The sequence below is a fragment of the Panthera pardus genome, unplaced genomic scaffold (assembly GCF_024362965.1).
Source record: "Panthera pardus isolate Hobbes unplaced genomic scaffold, ASM2436296v1 HiC_scaffold_13, whole genome shotgun sequence".
Classification (NCBI taxonomy): domain Eukaryota; kingdom Metazoa; phylum Chordata; class Mammalia; order Carnivora; family Felidae; genus Panthera; species Panthera pardus.
Window position 1 is genome coordinate 93,052,030 of NW_026526688.1, and position 7,752 is coordinate 93,059,781.

The 7,752-nt window shown below is 35.4% G+C and overlaps 1 pseudogene; it reads left to right on the forward strand.

Moving 5' to 3' along the window:
• Positions 1-466: 466 nt before the first annotated feature.
• Positions 467-1,002, forward strand: LOC109247031 (bis(5'-adenosyl)-triphosphatase-like; annotated as a pseudogene).
• Positions 1,003-7,752: the final 6,750 nt, after the last annotated feature.

Here is a 7,752-nt window from a genome sequence, read left to right on the forward strand (position 1 = left end):
GAGCCTGTTGATGATTTCTTGTGCTGGAATAAAAAGAGACAGAGGTAGATATGTTAGATGCTGGATAGATAGATAGATAACAGATAATTCATTGTATGTGTGCTTCAAGCCACAGTTACTGGACTCAGTGTCTTAAACAGAATATTACTAGGTAATTTGGGTTTTTTTGAAAGTAAACTTGAATAAGATATTTAAGAAAAGATAAAAGTATACATCACCACTAAGTGGGTTTATTCCAAGTATGTAAAACTGTTGCAATGTTCAGAAAAATTAGTATAATCGATCGGATCATCAGGCTAAAAAAAAAATCACACCCTCAAATGAATAAAATCAGAAAAAAAAAAAGACAAAATCTAACATCCCCTTTCATGATGATGGAAAAAAATGGAAAAAGAACAAAGACAACAAAAAAACCTCTCAGCAAACTCAAAATAGAGGGGAACTTCCACACCTCAAGTGTGAGGAAATGGCATTCAGATTCACCAAGTCTTCCATGGTGTTTCTCAAAGCAAGACTGTCCTTTTCATTCATGAACAAGAAACATAGAGTGCCAAGACCTGTCCTTGTGTGTCCTTTTCAGCCAGTGGAGCTTTTTTGAAATCTGGGTCCTGATGAAGTGCCCAAATTGTTTCAAGCAACCCAAAGAGTCAGGATGGTGGTGGGGAAGCATTCCAGAGGACTTGTCTCACCTATTCCATAAAGGATGGCCCCAAAGCAAGATGGACCAAAAAGCACGTTCCCATCCACTGTCTTCTCGGAAAGGCTAGAGATTTTCATGGAAACGATGGCTTCTATGATGGGGTCCAGCACCATGATGAAGAGGAGGAAAACTCATCAAATTTGTGGAGACCAGAGGAGGAAATGGTGGCAGAGGCTGCTGCACTGTGGTTTGCTTTCAGTGGGGCCGGCAGGTCAGTGACTCCAACAAATCCCAAGGCAGAAAGAAAAGGCTCTCATTCTCTAAGACTCTGCAGCTTTGGAAATGCTAAGCAGACTTTATGACAACCTACAACTCAGCAACCAATTGTGAAGCATTTGACTACACTTGTGGAAGGCATGGTGATTATGTTTCTATCCAGATGGCTGACAGGCTAACCTGAAAACAAAGGCGTAGACAGCCCTTTTACACTTCCTTGGTTACACGCTTCCAATAAAACTTTTTCTAAATTGCCCCTTGGCCTGCATGGAAATAAAATGGTGGTTAAAATATAGTTTTTTTTTTTTAATTTTTGTCAAAAATTTTTGATAAATAACATGTACAAAAACCCTATATCATACTTAATGGTGAGAAACTAGATGCCTTCCCCTAAGATTGGGAAACAAATCGACGGTCCCTCTCATCACTTTTATTCAACACCATACTGGAAGTCCTAGCTGATGGAAAAAGTTAAGAAAAGAAAAGACACACATGCTGTGAAGGAGGAAATAAAACTCTCCCTATTAACAGATGATATGATAGTCTGTGTTGAAATCTGTAAGAATCAATATAAAAATTCCTGGTACTACTGAATATAGCAAGGTAGCAGCATACAAGGTTAATTTGAAAAGCCAATTGTTTTCCTTTGTACTAGCAATAAATAAATTTAATTTGAAATTTAAAATACAACATTATGCACAAAAATTAGATGACGTAAGTGAAAAACTTCCTAAGTATGTACAAGGACTATATGAGGAAAACTATAAGACTTTGATGACAGAAGTCAAAGGTCTCACTAAATAGAGGGATATTGTATGATCATGAATAAAAAATTCAGTATTGTTAAGGTGTTAGTTCTTCCAAACTTGATCTATAGAGTCTACACAATCCTATACAAAATCCTAGCAAGTTATTTTGTAGATATCAACAAACTGATTCTAAGATTTATATAAAAAGACCCAACAATATTTAACACAATGCTGGAAAAGAAGAAAAAAGTCAGAGGATTGACATTACCAAGCTTCAAAGCTACCGTAACCAGCACAATGTGGTATTGAGAAAGAATAGACAGATCAATGAAATAAAATAGAAAGCGCAGAAATAGACCCACACAAATATAGTCAACTGATCTTTGATAAAAGAGCAAAGGCAAATCAATGGGGAAGTCTTTTCAGCCTATGACACTGGAGCAGTTGGATATCTACATGCAAAAAAATAATAATAATCTATATACAGACTTTACATATTTCATAAAAAGTACCTCAAAATGAATCACAGATCTAAAATGTAAAATGCAAAACTACAAAACTCTTAGGAGATGATAAGTGAAAATCTGACTTTAGATGTGGCAATAACTTTCCAGATAACAACATTAAAAGCATCATCCATGAGTGGAATAAATGATAAGTTGGACTTCATTAAAACAAAAACTTCTGCTCTGCGAAAGACACTGTGAAAAGCATTAAGACATAAGAGACTAATAGGAGAAAACAAATATCAGATAAAAGACAGTTATCCACAATATATAATGGACACTTAAAACTCAACAATAAGGAATCAAAAAAATCCAGTTAAAACTGGGCAAGAGATCTGGACAGAAACCTCAGAGAAGATGTACAAATAGCAACTAAGCATAGGAAAAGAAGCTCAGTATCCTATGTCATCAGGGAATTGCAAATGCAAACCACAATGATTACATCACTACACACTTAGAGTGGATAAAATCCAAAAAACAAGCAACACCAAATGCTGACAAGAATGTGGAACAGCAGGAAATCGCATTCATTGCTGGTGGAATGTAAACAGTACAGTGACTTTGGAAGAGAGTTTGGTAGTTTCTTACAAAGCTAAATAGTCTTGTCAGATGATTTCATAGTCATGTGCCAGTTTAGGTGACAATTTGTAGCACATTACTAAGTGAAAGAAAACAGTCTTTAAAGACTACATACTGTACAATGCCAAGTATATGCCATTCGGGAAGAGCAAAACTATAGGAGTAAAAGATAAGTAGTTGGCAATTCGGGGTTTGGGGAGAGGATGAATCATCTATATGGTAATGGATTAGAGTTGGGACATCAGTAAGAACTCATTTTTCACTTGATGTAATTGTAGATGGCTATATAAAGAGCTAGTATTTACAGATATCTGTATATATACAAAGTTTAGTCTATACTAACTATAACTATGTAAATATAACTGACTATATTTTCAAAATGACACTCCAGTAGCAATGAACAAGCCTAATGCCCAGATCTTGATTTTTTTTTTTTTTTAATGTTTATTTTCGAGAGAGAGACAGCGCAAGTAGGGGGGGAGCAGAGAGAGAGGGAGACACAGAATCCGAAGCAGGCTCCAGGCTCTGAGCTGTCAGCATAGAGCCTGATGTGGGGCTCGAACTCATGAACTGCGAGATCATGACCTGAGCTGAAGTCAGATGCTCAACCAACTGAGCCACCCAGGTGCCCCACCAGATCTTGATTTTTAATACCATTAGCTAATAAAAAGAATGAAGGCTCTGTGGAGAAACGCTAATGTTAGGACTGGGGTAGGAAATACACAGGATAAGCCTTGAACATGTTGTCGTGCCAGAAAGTAAGGAAGTGCTCAAAACACACCCACATCCACATACCCCACACCCCGCCTCCAACCACGATCATGCTTTCTAATGGGGTATGTCAAAGAGACACAGGATCCCACTGAAAGAGCACCTAATGGCCAAAGTGAGAATGATTTATGCAACAAAATAAACGTGGCATTATTGGATTTTAACCCAAATTATAAAATAAATATCCATATACTCATACTCCTTAGAAAACCATCCTATGATATTCTTAATACTCCTCTAAACTGGTAAAGTCAGTCAGTGGAATTCTGAGACACTTTCATAGCCAGGGGAACCTAAGGAGACAAGACAACTAATGATATGTGGCATCCTGGATGGGATAATGGAACAACAACAAAATACATGAGCTAAAATCTAAGGAGATCTGAGTAAACTATGAACTTTAGCGAATAATAATGTACCAATATTTATTTATTTGTTTGCTTGTTTGTTTATTTACTATAGCAAACGTACCGTTACCTTATACTAAAATAAGATGTCAAAAACAGGGAAAATTGTGTATGTCTAATGTGGGGCATATGTGGGAACTCTCTATACTACCTTCTTAAATTTTCTGTAAATAGAGTACTGATCTAACCAATAAACCTATTAATAAAAAAAAATACCCTTATTTCATCACCTCCATGGAAGTATAGCTTATTTTCTTTCCAAATAGTAATTTATAGTTCAGAAAGATACAATGGAATAAAAGTTTTAAAAATACACATAATTTAGTTTTTAATTACTCTCCAAATACTGGCTTCCGATACTAGGAGAAAAATGTGCACTAGTAAGATGAAATAGAAAGCTTACATTGTAACAGATCAATTGACAAATGAACAGATCAACATGGCAAAATAGCATTGCAAGTTTTTGAGGTTGGGGGTGCTCACCATTATTTGAGGGCTTTAGGGAAATTTGGAAATAGATTTGTACATATATAAATTAAGTCATATTACATCGTACAAATACATATTACATAGATATTCAATATATATATATATACATATACATATAATTGGTGTATATTATGAACAAGATGTATGCTTTATTATTGATCTTCTTTATAAAATAATTAAAATTGTCAAAGATGTGGGTTTATTTCCTAAATTATTTTATATTACAAAGATCAATCACCCATTTTAATAAGCTTCAGTTTATTACCTCTTTGCATTTAATATGTTCTTAATCTGTGTATTTAAAGCAATAATATGCATTTTTAAAGTCTTATGTTGTAATTTGAACTTAATAGCAATAACAATTTAATTTTTACTTGCTTGCAAATAATGTATTGTTCTTTCAAGAACATTTTTCTCAGTTATCAGCGTGACAAAAACTCCCTGTAGAATTTCTTAAAAAATTATTTCAATGTTGCACAAGTGAGCAACTTAACTGCATTATCCTAATTTTTTATTTATCCTGTTTTTAAAAAAAATTTTAATGTTTATTTTTGAGAGAAGCACAGAGTATGAGCTGGGGAGGAGGAGAGAGAGAGGGAGACAGAGTGTGAAGCAGGCTCCAGGCTCTGAACTGTTAGCACAGAGCCAGACATGGAGCTCAAACTCACAAACCTCAAGATCATGACCTGAGCCGATGTCAGATGCTTGACTGAATGAGCCACCCAGGCAGCCCTATCCTATTTTTTTTCTAATGAAAATGACTTATCCTTTCCCTATTATCAGAGCACTGTGAGTTCATATATCAAGAGGTAGGCTTAATAAATCCTCTCTCCCTAAAAGCTCTCCTCAGACCAACCATTAAAAAATTGCAGCTTTTTGTTTTCAGTTAAATACAACATTTTGTGTATATAACATATTACTTTAGCAAATATCATGCATGATAAATTTTATACTCAGAGTGCTAGTCTGGGTGAAAAGATGGTAAATCTTGAATGAGGAGCTTTTAAGATAAATTTGCAGTGGTTTATGCCTTATGGTAAAGGTCTCTATACTGATAAATATATATATAAATATATATATGTATATAATATTCATATATTGATAGATATATTTTAAGTTTACTATGTAGTTAAATATTTAATGGAATTATTCTTAATGATTAGAGATCATGTTTCCATACTCGAAATGACATTTTTTATTCTAAAGAAATATGTTATATGTATTCATCAATCACTTAAATGTGCTATACAAAAATATGTACCATTAATGCAAAACTGTGATGTGTGGAATAAATAGTATTATAATTGGGTACCTTTAAATATATGATTGAAATATTTTAAAGCAAAATTATGCTGGCTACATTTTATATATCTTTGGATATTCAAGATGTATTATATTTATTAAAAAATGATATTTGGGGCACCTGAGTGGCTCAGTTGGTTAAGTGTCCAACTTTGGTTCAGGTCATGATCTCGCAGTTTGTGAGTTCGAGCCTCGTGTTGGGCTCTGTGCTGACAGCTCAGAGCCTGGAGCCTGCTTCACATTCTGTGTCTCCCTCTGTCTCTGCCCCTCCGCTGCTCATGTCCTGTCTCTCTCTCTCAAAAATAAAAATAAAAGAAACATTAAAAAATGTTTTAAAAATGATATACATTGGGGATACTATCTATTTTATAAAGTCTTCAGAAACTTTTGACCGAATATTTATAAACATACATGCACACTAATACACACACATGTATATACACATATGGATTCAAATAAGTCATTTAGTTCATCTATTTATGAAAATATGAATTTACACTCCTTGAAAGAAACTATGGTTGACCCAAATGCTCAGAAACGAGAGAGAAGATACTTCATTTACCAAACAAGCACATCTTGTTGAGATCTCAGCTCTGAGGACTGTGAAGAAAGCGTGGTGAAGATTCTGTTCTGATGAGGGTGGGGAGATTGGCAAAGAGACCTCTGACCTTCAGAGGCAATAGGCAGGAGTCATCACTCAGGATATATTCTACATACTGTAAGTTGGGAGTTTCACTGTCTGTGTCCTATGATAGCACAGTGGTAAGTGCTCTGCTGAGCAGTGGGGCCTTGTGATACAGGTACTCCTTTTTATGTAGGCTCTGGGTTGGATACTGTAGCTAAGCTAGAGGTTCCATGGTCTATGTAATACCCTTTAATAAATGTATTTCCTTCTTGGGGGAAAAAAGAGAAATGAGCAAGTAGAAGAAATGGAAAACATAATGTATATTTGAAAATTTCACAGTCTCCTTTAAAGTTGTGTTTTTTTTTTCCTAGTCCAATGCTTCTCAACAAGGGAAGCAGGGCTCGCTAGGGGACCAGTTGACAACGTCAGCAGACATTTTTGGTTGTCCTAACCTGGTGGGTGTTGCAACTGGCATCTAGAGGGTGGTGGGCACGGATGCTACTAAATATGTTGTGATGTACAATTAAGACCCCTAAAACAAGAAAATCATTGGGCCCAAATTTCAATGGTGCTATGTTGAGAAAATCTGTTGGGGGTGGGGGGAGGAGGGATAAAAATTCTAGCAGGCAGAGTGTGTCTAATGGCACTTAAACAATTTTAGAAACAATATATCCAATACTCAACTTTATGTTTTGTATAATAAGCAGCCTGCTGGCTTCACAAAGCTTAGGTAAAATCTATTACAGGTGTGATTGATATGTGACAGCCTGTTTGATGCTGAACCAAACAGCAGATGGACAATGGAATCTTTAAACTTATAGGTAGATGTGCTCATGAGACTGTAAAAAACCAGAAATGGCAAAAAGACTGGGTACGGCATTAAGCTTTCCAGCATCTATGAAATGGACATTTAATTCATTTATAAATGTATAGGTCATTGTGGTCTCTGCAGGCCTCTTATAAATGTGCCTGAAAAATGAGTGGAGTCAAAGCAATGAAGCAGGAATCATGCGAAATAAGAGGATTTCCATTTGCTACATTAAAACTTTCAATAGTGGCTCAGTTGGTTAAACGACCGACTTCCGCTCAGATCATGATCTCTCGGTTCGTGAATTCGAGCCCCGGGGTAGGGCTCTGTGCTGACAGCTCGGAGCCTGGAGCCGGCTTCAGATTCTGCGTCTCCCTCTCTCTCTGCCCCTCCCCCACTTGTCCTCTGTTTCTCTATATCAAAAATAAATAAAATGTAAAAAAAAAAAAAAAAAAGAAAATTAAAAAAAAACTTTCAATTGTAAGCCTTTAACTTTCCATATGTTTAAATAAGTCAAAATTATAGAATATTAAAATATGATAGTAATAAATTAAATACATATTTGAATAAGTTTATTTGGCAATACAGTGAAATTTATCT